The sequence below is a fragment of the Crotalus tigris genome, unplaced genomic scaffold (genome assembly GCF_016545835.1).
Source record: "Crotalus tigris isolate CLP2741 ecotype Arizona unplaced genomic scaffold, ASM1654583v1 scf7180000017622.5263843, whole genome shotgun sequence".
Classification (NCBI taxonomy): domain Eukaryota; kingdom Metazoa; phylum Chordata; class Lepidosauria; order Squamata; family Viperidae; genus Crotalus; species Crotalus tigris.
In genome coordinates, this window is record NW_024096517.1 from 364,975 (window position 1) to 378,375 (window position 13,401).

Sequence of the window (13,401 nt, forward strand, 5' to 3'; positions counted from 1 at the left end):
CCCTGGACATTTTAAAATGTATTTATTATGACATTTATTTGCTGCTCACCTTATACCCATCAACTCTTGGTGGCTTGGAACATAGAAACATTTTTAAAGACGTTAAATTAATCAATTATAAAATAACAAAGCAGATAAAAACATTAATAAGAGGTGGCAAAGGAAGGAACTGGACACGGGGGGGGGGGCGAGAGAAGAGAGGTGGGATTACTGTTTAATTGGTCAACCGGCTCCAGGTTGAAAGTCCCCTCATTGGCTCCTCAAGCCATCTGGCAGAGCCAGGTCTTAAGGCTTTTATGAAAGGTCAGGAGTTGCTTGGACACAAGATGGTGCAGACGTCCAATTTAGTGGTATGGCTTAGGTTCTTATATTACAGTGATGGAGAACCCCCTGCCCCGCCCCTCCCACCACCCCTCAGGTTGAACCTGAGGGAGGGGTCAGACATGTTATAAGTCAGGAGTCCCTTCGTGCCCCCAGGAAATTTAAATCCAGCCCACCTTGAAACTTCTCTTATCTCCTGCTAATTTTCCTTGGCCATTAGTAGTTCAGGTTCTGCTTACAATAAATCTTTATACTCATTTGAACTGTCTGGATCTCCTGATTTTCCTGGTACTTATCCAATGGTCAAGAGATTTTTCTATTTGATGATGCAGCTCTCTCTCCTTCAGCTCCACAGAGTTATTTACTTACAGAATAGAATACAGAATAGCAAAGTTGGAAGGGACCAATCAAGTTCTTGATTGCTACAATTTACTAAACAGTCACAATTCACCCAGCTATATGTACTGATAATCTTCTAATCATAGACAATGTTCAGATAAAAGACTCTTTTCTTTAAGACATGATAAAATATTTACAACTAATTAATTAGTTTTAGATATTTGGTTTAAAAAAAAAACAGTATTTGTTTCTTTCCTCTCCAAAATTTTGCAGCATTGTATGTATGTATGTATGTATGTGTGTGTGTATGTATATATATATATATATATATATATATATATATATATATAATCCTGTGGTTAAATTGTTAACGAGTAAAACTAATTAGGAAACAATGTGCAAGAATAATTTTGAATAAGCGACATTGTCATCCCAATTAATTTTATTCATGAAATATTCAAGCAGAAACAATTCAAATAATGTTTCAGTTGTTGCAAAATGTTGAAAATACTATTTTCATCGTGTGCTTAAAATAAAGCACTTATTCTTGAGGAAACCTACGCACCTTCTTTTGTGGTTGAAGATATAAATACTGTAACCAATGGGTATGTCAAAAGTGTGAAGGTTTTGACTTGGGGTAGATTTTGAACAATTTTGATGTGTATCCCAGAGCAATGTCTGTGGAAGGAAGATCCTCTTGATGTCAGTTGGAAAGGATTTCCTCATTTGAGACAATTATGATTTGGTTAACCCAAAAATGAGACATGTACTGTCAGGCCTGAAGCATCGGGATCACACATTCAGAAGATTTATTGCTCAAATCTATACACAATAATCTGGTCAATTAACAGTCAGAACTAAAGTGGTGCTAGATAAGCATTAATGGAATTCAAGGAGGGATGGATTGGAGAGTTTGTGGATATATAATGATTCTAGGCTGAGTCCTCTCTTAACTCCGCCACCAGGTTTTGCCTATTCTTCCTCCACCCGTATGCCCCCAAAAGTTTTTACTTGGTTGTTCATGGTATCTTACTCATCCTGGCGGAATTGGTGATCTGCTCCATTATGAACTTTCCAGAAGTTCAGCAGCACAGCTTTTGCATAAAGTTTCTTTAAAATAAAATTTCATAGTCCAGTCGGAATTCCTGTCAGATAGAAGAGATTATCTGTTTTTTTCAGAACTGGCCTTACACATTGATAACTTTTAAATTTTTATGTTTTATGTTTTGTTTGTCTTTCTTTGCAAAAACCAACTAAAGGAGGTTGACCAAGCCTGTACTGTAAGTAAAATAATAAATGTTTGTGTGGAAAATTGACATTCTCTAATTTGGATGAATGATTTATATCATTCATAAGTTCAGGTCCTTGTTTCTGAAAGTGTGAATGCACACTTGTGGTGAGCTTATCTGTGGACTTAAAATCAAAAGTCTATATGCGCTCACTTTTTCAGGAGAGATGGATATTCTTCACCTTCTTTCTAACATCTTGGACTGAGTTCATTCACTTATAAGGGGAAGAAAAAGATTATTTATGACCTTTAAATCCAATGGTGGATCTTTCTCACCTAAGAATCTTAGGCAGCAAAGTTTTGTGATATTGTGGGCATTACACAACCATTCACTGGCTACATCAAATCTGCTTTAGAATCTAATGAAAAGCTGAAAGGTTGATCTTACCAAACACCAGGAATCTTTTTTCTTTTTTCTTCATTTTTTTTTACAGGAAAAAGTGATCAATATCTTTGTGGGATTCTTTTGATTATAATTTATAATGTTACCATTTGCTTTGTTAACACTTAGCTATGGGTTCTAAAAAAAAAACAATGGAAAAAACCAGAAGAGAGTACAAGTTTAATAAAATAACTTTTTGGCATCCAACATCTCTTTCATAGACTTTCCATGATCCTTTATGTTAGTGTAAAAAATATCTACGGCCAGATCTCAGATATCCATTTTTCTCCCTTTTGGGGGACTTAAGTTCATGTCTCATTATTAAGCCTTGAAGGCAATCCATCATTGGCTGACCTCAATCTCTGTATAGTTTATTCTATTATATTTGCCAATCAGCAAAGCAAGTTTCCCAACTTTGAGCTTTTCACCTCTTTCAATTGAAGAATAAGTCATTTCATGATCAAAGGCATCCTTAGGTCAAAATTCTAACCTCCTGTTCTTATCTCAAGCAGAGGAAAAGAGATAACAGAATCTTCATGTTTTACCTCTTAATGAGCAAACGTGCTCACAACAAGGTTAAAACAGTTCTTTTCAAGGCTGAAAAGTGTGTTCCGGTAAGACTGGAACGCAGTTGCAATGAGATGCAGATAATAAGGACTTAATTTTTTTTGTAGCTGTTTTCCATGGAGGCCAAAAGAGTTTCAACATCTGCAGATTAAAACAAAAGATAAAGTTTTCCCTGACAATCATGTCTGACTCTAGGGCATGGTGCTCATCTCTGTTTTTTTGGCCAAAGGAGCCAGCATTGTCCAAAGGTAATGTCTGTGGTCAAGTGTTATACACCAAAGATGCACAGAATGGAATGCTGTTACCTTCCCACTGAAGTGGTACCTATTAATCAATTTGCATTTGCATGCTTTTGAACTGTCAGGTGGGCAGGAGCTGGGGCAAGTAAGAGGTGCTCCCCCCATTGCACAGAATTCAGATTTTGAACTCTGCCTGTCAGCTTTCCAGCTGACATGCTCGGAGTCTTTTTGCTGAGCCGGAAGGCAGGACAAGAAGCAACGGGTGGAAACTAACCAGGAGAGAAGCAACCTAGAACTAAGGAGAAACTTCCTGACAGTGAGAACAATTAACCAGTGGAACAACCTGCCTCCAGAAGTGGTGAATGCTCCAACACTAGAAGTTTTTAAGAAGAGACTGGACAGCCATTTGTCCGAAGTGGGGTTTCTTGCCTGAGCAAGGGGTTGGACTAGATGACCTCCAAAGTCCCTTCCAACTTTACTATTATTATTATTATAAATAGTATCCAATGTCTTATTTTAGCTCATATCTTGGAAAGTCTATAATGCTAAGGAAAATGGAACGAAAAAGATAGGTGACCAGCATTAAGGCGCCTCAGTTACAGAGGCATGGGTACACCAAGGGGAGAGCTGAAGGGCCAGACTGAGCAGATCATCTCATATAAGGTTTGCTATATGGTCACTGAAAGTTGGCACATCAACTTAATAGCACCTAATTTATTCAATCAATTACCTTTTGGTTCCAAATGTCTATGGAGATTCTCCATCATCCAGATCATGGTTGTCGCAAAGGTGCTTTTTCCAAACATTTTGGTTCCAAAGCTACCCACCATAATCCTAGATGCTATGCCAGGTTCAGCCACCTTTTGGGGTTGCAGGCTCCATCAGACAGGTTTATAGGCATAGGCAAAATTTCATAAAAGCAGAGAATTTTGTGAGACTTGGATAGCGTGTCATTATCTAGCTATCACCGATCATTTCATTGATCTATTTTTTTTTCATCCATCCGTATCAATGCAGCTGCCTTGTTTTGGCATGTTGCAGCCTAGAACAGGCTTGGGACCCATCCCTTGCTCACTGTAAGTAAGGGATTGTCAAAATCTTCAGTTTGTAGGAATTTGGTCTCCCAAAAGAAAATAAGCTTTTTTTGTCTCTGGCAGGATGGTAAATCTGCAGCCTAAAAGTCTCATGCAGACCTCAGCTTCCTTTCATCCTAGATACAGACAGCATAGAAATTAGAAGAAAAATGACAAGACAACCACATGTATAATAGTAGGAGTCACTTTCATAATGAAGTATATCATAGGTTTGCACCATTACAAAGGGTAAAGCCTGGATTGATTTAAAACACAATTTCTTTGATTTTTTTTTTCATCTAAGAATGTACTATTTTAAAGCACTGCTTCTACATTCTCCAACTCTCAGGAATGTTCAGACAGATATGATGAACTTGTTATATTATCTCTTTTCTCTGCCTACCTTTTTTCCTTCTGCAACAATCAATATCTAATAGACAGTTTTGTCTTTGTTTTGTTCCAAAGGAGGAGCTTTTCATTGTTGATGTTGCGTATGGAGAAATAGATAATGCCTGGAAGGCAGAATGAATATATATCAATGCAATTCTTGGCATTGATATTTCATTTGTTCATGAGTAAGATAGCTGAAAGCATGGGGTCCTGTGTGCATTTATATTTCCTGTGAAAGAATCTAGGAAAGGAAAACCTTGTGAGAAAAGTTGAGCGTGGAAGAAAAGAGAATTCCTATTGCCTTTCAGCTTTCTATCCATGGTCCCTATGGAGCCGCCTCTTAGCATCATGATTGCTGAGACATCATGCAATGCTACTGTAGTAGAATTATTGTTATTTGCTTTCTTTGTCCTTTTTATTTTCCTTACCTTTTAAAAAAAATAACATTGTACTTGATGAGTAATAAAGAAATTAATATTTGGAGAGTATGTGTGTGTGTGTTTTGTATTTGTGTGGGGTTTTTTTTTTGTTTGTGTGCATTTATATACAGTGGCTCAGTGGTTAAGACAGCGGACCTGTCATCTGGAAAGCCAACCAGCCCAGATTTGAGTCCCAAGCATGATGCAATGGGGTGAGCTCCCATCCTAACTTCAGTTCCTGCCAATCTAGCAGTTTGAAAGCATGCAAATGAAAGTAGATTAATAGGTACCACTTTGGTGGGAAAGTAACAGTGCAAAGATGTAGATGTAGATGGCAGATGGGAGCTGGAGAGAGAGAGAGAGGGAGAGAGATAGGAGGAAAGAGGGAGGGAGGGAGGGAGGGAGGGAGGGAGGGAGGGAGGGAGAGAGAGAGAGAGAGAGAGAGAGAGAGAGAGAGAGAGAGAGAGAGAGAGAGAGAGAGAGAATTAAATGCATCATATAACAACTTTGTTGGTATAGCTAGCCAACCCAAACCATGGCGTTTTAGACTTGACTTCAGATATTGACATTACTATTTGAATCCTGAGTATGTGCAGATAGTCCAAATTCAGAATTATGTACAACTTCAGCCCATACTTACAACACTATTACAATTACATTTAGAAACCTGTTAATTGTTGTTAACTTTATTCTGACCAGCAAACTGGACAGAAATCACATATTTTAAGAAAACACATTTATAAAGGGCTGCTTTTTGTTCCCAAACCAGCAACAGAATCTGAAGAGCTTCATCATTCAGCCTGGAAGGGATATTTGTTTAAAATACCTCCAAAAACTGATAGTACAGGTGAACCAGGGTAAAGCTTTATTGATTAGCTGTCATCATGCTTGGTTAATAAGTCTGCATTCTTAATCGATTAGGTGCTGCCTTATGTGGTGTGATCTTTGCAGTTGTACACAATTGCTTGTTGTTTCATGCTCAGAGATGGATAGGCAAGTGATGGGTTTTCAAAATAATAACTATCTGGGTGTAGGTTTCTATTCCAAAGAAGCTTCACAAATCTCTGTATGTTAGGAGGGAAATGCTGAAAAAGCGATTGGAGGAACACTCAAATAACAAACTGGAAGTACGCTGTGTAGGTAGAAAAAAGCAGAGCCAGAGATGAGAAGGTGTAAGTACTGTATGCCAGATGCAAAGTATCAGGACCATTCATATGGATTGCAGCATAAATGATTTATTGAAGCCTATATACAATAGTCTGGTCAACTAACAGTACTAAATTAGCACTAGATAAGGATCAATGGAATTGAATGGGGGCTGGACTTGGTGGCAACACAAGACTCCAAAATTATAATGCATTTAACTCCATCCCCAGGGGTGCTTGCTCTTCTCTTACACCTCTGTGCTGTCTGGATGTCCACCACTTTTATTTTTAAACAGGAGGCCTTTACCCTACAACTTGAGTAGAAAGGAAGTGAAGAAAACTGAAAGTCAACACTGGATTCCTACAACATAGCTATCATTAAATCCAGCTCAACAAGATGCACTGTCTATATTAATACACTATTCTGTGCCCAAATGATTATGCATTAGTATGTTGGCTTGGTTTCTGAATTCCTGCAACATGCTAAATCCAAGCTTAACAATTCTTTAATTAGACCAGGGGTGTTCTTGGCAACTTCAAGACTTGTGGAATTCAACTCTCAGAATTCTGATGAAACCAGAGGAAGCAGCAATGGCATAGCCAATTAAAATCACCCTGTTCACCCATCAGGCTTTTTGGTTCACTGTTCAAATTTGACAAAATCAAGGTTCATCAACACTTGTCACAGTTCCATCATTCCTAAATAGTGTCCCATTCTTCCATATTCCAAGCTAACTCCTTTATAGTAAGAAAGTAAGGATTGATTTGGGGGACCAGCCTCAGGTCAACTTGATGTTACCCATTTCTGGTCTCTGAGGTCATTTTATACCCAGTTGTGACCTGTGTACATAAATCTCCTGCTGGTCTTCTAATGGCGAAGTAGTAGTAGTATCGTTTCAATAACTTCATAAGAATATCCTTCAAATTGTTGCAGACAAATGTATTCAAGCTGGCTGTTGAGTGATGGCACGACAATATTTATAATTGCATGTTTTCATCATTCAAACCACTCCTTATAAAGTGTTTTTAGTCTCACCCAAATTAATTTTGGTTTGTGTTGAGAGGATGCAAAGTGATTATCCTGGAGAGGAAAGAGAAGGAGAGGGGCAGAGAGAGAAAGAAGTGAAGGGAGGAGAAAGAGAGAACTAACAGAATAAGCAATGAAGCCTGTTGTATGACTTCTGAGTTGCCTATAAGCTTTTTGTCAGGAGCCCAACACTTAAGAAAGCTCCTACCGTGACAATACCAGCAGCCTTTTAATGTGCAAAAAAGAAAAAGTTTCTCCTGTTACATATTTGACTTTAACACGGAGTTAATCCCTGCCTGAATACTTGTCAAGCTGAAATGCTCCTTGGGAAGAAAATGTTATTTTTGCTATTTGTGTACCTGTCTGTTTTCCCTAAAGGATCATGGCTTATGCTGGTAGATGGTTTTCCAGAAATGCAGCTCTCTAGAAAGACATTCATTTTTTATGATAATGGCAAATGCCCCTTAAGGATTCTCTAGCCACATTGGTCTTCCTCTGTCTGTTTGGTCAGATTTAATCCAGTCAGAATGGGCAACTGAGTTACTCATGTAAAAGGTGCATTGTTTTTTAAACTATAATGCAAATTTCTGGTTTCTAGGTAGAGTCAGCAGGCAAAATGAGATAATAAGTCAAATATGATTGGTAGATGTCAACATCAGTGAAGATGTAGGTACAATACCACCTTCTGAGCCCTGGTGGCGCAGTGGTTAGAATGCAGTACTACAGGGTACTTTTGCTGACTGCCGGCTACCAGCAGTTTGGCAGTTCAATTCTCATGGGCTTAAGGTTGACTCAGTCTTCTGTCCTTGCGAGGTCAGTAAAATGAGGACCTGGATTGTTGGGAGAAATATGCTGATTCTGTAAACTGCTTAGAGAGGGCGGTAAAGCACTGTGAAGCGGTATATAAGTCTAAGTGCTATTCCTCCTCCTCCTCCTCCTCCTCCTCCATCATTAGAAGTTTTCAAAAATAGAATGGACAACCATTTGACCGGGATGGCATAAAGACTCCTGCCTTGAGTAGGGGGTTGGACTAGAATAATAATAATAAACGCTTTATTATCAAAGTATAACGTGTATACAGTGAAATTGGCTGAGCCTCCCTCTGTGCTCCCTCCCCTCACCACAAACTCAGGGTGACTACAAACCCCCAACTTATTTAACCCTGTGAATTAATTGCACATCACGCTGGCCTTGCGAGTCTGTCATGCATAAAGTTATAAAGTTATGTCCCATTCAGAAGCCTGACGGCCCATGGATAGAAGCTGTTCTTCAGCCTGTTGGTACATTTCTGTATCTCCTGGTAGGAGAGTGAAAAGGTACCAACCAGGGTGTGAGTCATCCCTGAGAATTTTCCTCACTCTGCCAAGGCAACGGGCCCTGACGATGTCATCCAGTGGAGTCAGGGAACAGCCCACGATATCTTGTGCCGTGCTCACCACCCTCTGCAACACCTCCAAGGTTCCTTCCAGCCCTATGATTCTATGTTCTATGTTCCGAGTAAGTGAAAATAGGTAACAATTGGTGAAAAATCTTTATTTTCCTCTTTTCATCCAGCAAAGTGAGGACTATAGACTTATGCCTGTAATTACAATGCATTGCTTTTCAACTCAGCCGGGGTAGTGCCATTATTTTGTGCTGCTTTATTGTATCTCTGACAATAGGTGGCATTTCTTGTACTTGACCTAGCCTACTGTTACGTTACTGTCAGCTACAGTACCTTCGTGTAAGCCACTTTCTTCTTTGGCCTACCCTCCTCCAGTATAATTCTAATGGTTTCACTTTTTTTAAAAAAAAATATTTATATTCATTCGGGATTTTATCTAAACTCCTTTCCTTCCAAGAGGGAAAGGAAATTAATAATAAGATCTCACTTATTGTGGCGTGCAAACTTTAGTGATTTATTCATAAGTGGGAAATTAAATGGCAGAGAAGAAGGTAACCACTTAGCTCTTTGAATCATTTGAATCGGGTGCTTTTGTTAGGATAGGCTACCTGAATTTAAATTCATAGTTTTTGTTTTGAGAAAGAAACTTCAAGCGAGCCCATGGGGATTCTCAAACACTTTGCGATGATGAGAACAAACACATTTAGAATAGAATAGAGCTGGAAGGGACCTTGGAGGTCTTCTAATCCAGCCCCCTGCTCAAGCAGGAGAATCTATACCATCTCAGACAAGTGACGGTTTAGCCTCTTTTTAAAAATCTCCAGTGATGGAGCACCCATGATTTCTGGGGGCAAGCGGTTCCACTGGTTAATTTCCTCACTGTCCGGAAGTTTTCCCTTAATTCCAGGTTGCTTCTCTTTTCGATCAGTTTCCATCAATTGTTTCTTGTCTTGCCTTCTGGTGCTTTGGAGAATAGTTTGACCCCCCCTTCTTTGTGGCAGCCCCTCAAATACTGGAATACTGCTATCATGTAGAGAGATGTTGATGATGACTCTTCCATTGTGACATAAATCTAGGCAAGAACTTTGCAGTAAATAAGAACTCGGCTATCTGACCTCAGTGCTTTATCCCTTCTGACCCTAGGGCTAAGAAACAGCCATCAATACTCTTTAAATCAGCCATTCCAAATGTACCCATAAATTGAGAATTTGTGATGGGCAACAGTCTGAAGGGCTCCACAATGAGAATCTAAAGCAGTGTTAAGAAAGAAAATTAAATGCATCCCAACAAAACATCAAGCTCTTTGTATGTGTAGAGGTAGACAAAACGTATGTATCTCTGGACAAGATCAAGTGTGGAATTGTGCAAATCAGTAAACAATGGGTTTCTAGGCATTGGAGAGTTGAATGCTGAATTAAACAGAAGACCTCGGCAATGAATCTTTTGCCCAACAATACATGCTGAATCAATAAAGCAAGTTTCTTATTTGCACTGAATCACCCAGTTTCAATAGAATGAGTTTCTGAAATGGGCACCATCCGTTCCTCACCATTACAGTAAGGTTGAAGCAGTGTGGCTCCCCTTCAGTGGAGACCCCTGTACACCCTGAATTTACTTACTTACTTGTTCGTTTATTCATTCATTCATTTATTACATTTTTGGGAAGCACGGAGGGTCTCTGGGCGGTATGCAGTAAAATATTCAAATATAAAAACACCATATAAAAGTTGAACATTTCAAGAAGAGGCATGGGTGATTATGTGATCGAAATGATAAACGATTAAATGAAATGATTAAAACTCTTACAGATGAATTGAAAGGCAATGGGAGGGCCCTCTGGGTGCATGTTCCTCTGGGCTCCCCAGGCAAGGCTGCAGAGCCATGCTTTCACTCCTTGCTGGAAGGCCAGGAATGTGGGGGCCTGTCTCATATATGGAGGTGGGGGAAGAAAACCTCAAAGAAGGTGCACACAACCAATCCACCTACAGCAACTAAACCAATACTCCACACACCCCCACCAATATTTATAGAGAGAAGGCAGCTCCGATCATACTTTGCTCGCACAAGCAGGAAGCCGAAGACCCCAGCCTGAAGAGGACGAGTGGGACCTCGTCGAAACGTCGCCAAGATACTCTCAATCTTACACGGGAAAAGACCCGAATATGCCAAGACCTGCATACCTCGAAGCATGAAGCTGAAAACACCAGCCTGAAGATGACGAATGGGACTTCGTCGAAATGTCGCCAAGACACTTCCAATTTTATGCGGGAGAAAACCCGAATAACCAAAGACCTACATACAAACACCCGCGAAAACTTCAGAATATATTCACATTTCTGAAAGATCTATGTTTTGCGCCTCATCAGTGCTTTACTAATTAAAGGCATTCTTACTAAACTAAATTGATGGTTTTGTTTGCAAAGCCTGGGAGGAATCAAACTATCATGATAAGAAGGCTGGCACAATAGCAGATTTTTACAGAATAACAGAGACAGAACGGGACCTTGGATGTCTTCTAGTCCAACCCCTGCTCAAGTAGGAAACTCTATACCGTTTCAGATAAATCAATTTGTTTATTACAGCCATAAGGCCGGACATTTTCAGATAAATGTCTTCTTAAAAACCTCCAGTGTTGGACCACCCATAATTCTGAAGGCACAGAATTGTTCTCACTGTCATAGCCGGTTAATATTACTTTATTTCCTGTTCTGGGAACAGAAAGGAAGCTTATGGAGCCTGTTTCTGACTGTAGCCTAAACAAATTGGTCATAGTAAGGTATTCCTCTACCATAAATATTGGATTTCTTTCAGATCAATGTGACTATCGTTGTTTCTTTCTTGTCATGATTAAAGATTTTGCCTCTTTAATACACCGGCTCTTCATAAAACCTAATTACTATTCTGGCCTTCCTGTTCTACTGGTTGACTATTAATATTCTGATTCATGAACCTATCTAGGCTTCTTTGTAGTTTAAAAAATATAAAGGCAGTCATGGGAATGCCTTTAACATGACCCACTGAGGCTGTGCAAAAAAAGAAAAAAAATTACCTTGGAGATTCAGGTAGAAGGCAATTCAATCAACTCTCTGGATCAATTGACTTTCTAAATTGAAATGGGAAAGTCAGATAAAATTATTGAGTCTAACCCTGGATATCTCCAAATTGGTTTGGATGAATCGGATCGATTTTCCAAATTGATTTGAATCATTGTCTCGATCTGGATTGCTTTTCCTGATTTGCCCAGGCATATTGTCCATTCCCATTTCCTTAAAGCCGTGGCAGTCACCACAGTAATTTCTAAATATTTTGAACTACAGCATGTGACATGCCTTGCTATTATTTATTCTGGCGGGTTGGGAAACGAAATCCCTGAAGTTCTACAGGACATCAGGTTGCCTGTCTCAGTTTTAACAAGACAGGAACGAAGATCTAAATGATGCAATTTTGGTTCCCATGCTCTGTTGGGGGAAATAAAGGCACCTATTAATACATTCCAGTCATCCAGGCAAAAATGACATGTGGCCATTAAGATACTGATATTAATGGAAAGGATGGAAGGGAAGGGGAGGGGAGGGGAGGGGAGGAAGGAAAGGGAAGGGGAGGGGAAGGGGAAGGGAGAAGGGAGAAGGGAGGGGAGGAGAGAGGAGGGGAGGGGAGGGAGAAGAGAAGGGAATCATGAGTGCTACAGAAGATTCATATATCAGAAATAGATTTGAATCAGTGACATATACATTTAATATTTTTACAAATAATGCTTTAAAAATGACCATGTTTCTCATATACAACAACCACTAATAGAGTTTATTTTAAATACATCTGCCTCTAACCAATACAGCTTTTGAATGCAGAATTCAGCTCCATTATAATGCATCTTGTTTCCAAATAATTTCCGTCTTGTACCATTTTTTGAAGCAAAGAATGCTATGAAATTTTAAGTAATACAGCTGCCTGGGCTGTTACAGAATCCAAATTTGCTCGGAAAATAGTTGATTTCTTTTCTCTAATAATAAAAATGATACCCCTAGATGGAGCCCTAAAGGTATTAAAATAAAGGAAATGACAAAGATGAACAGATGACAGGGCAATCATTGGCAGTAGGGGTGTGTATTGGCCACAAAATTCAACAATATTTATTTTTGGGTGGAGGGGAGGTAGGTTGCTTTAATAATTTACAAAACAATTCATATTTATACTGAGTGCATAAGAGACTTAAGCTCTTGAATTATTTTTGGTGCCTTAACCACTATACTAAACGGGTTCTCAAATGTCAGAGCACAATAGTCTTCAAACTGAAACCGAATCAGTCATACTGACAGATAACTCAGCTTATTGTAGGAATTCAAACTGTGAGTTATCCACTGGAAGCAAATAACAGTTTAATAGCTAGCAAAGAAAAGGAAGAATGATTCAAAGCAATCTGCAGCAATTCAATATATTAAGATATTTTGCCACTAATGATATATATATATATATATTGCTACCTGTCATTATCTATGACAAATTTAGAATGCAAGTTGCCGGATTAAAATCATTTCTCTGATTACTAGAGAAATGCTTAATGAAAATAGTAGTTTTGATGGCTTTCTCTTTAAATAATATTATCCAGACATCAGTCCCAAAGGCTGTAGTAGTAGATTCACTGATTTGGAAGGTTGCCATCTGGTGACCAAAAGTTATACGTACAGACGGAGAGAACTAAGGCACAAGCTACTTTTGTAGAAGAATCTGCACTGGAAAAGTGAACATATTTCAATTCTCTCATCCTGATATAATTGCTTGAAAAATCAGCATTGTTATCATCTATAGCAGGGTTTCTCAAACCACGTG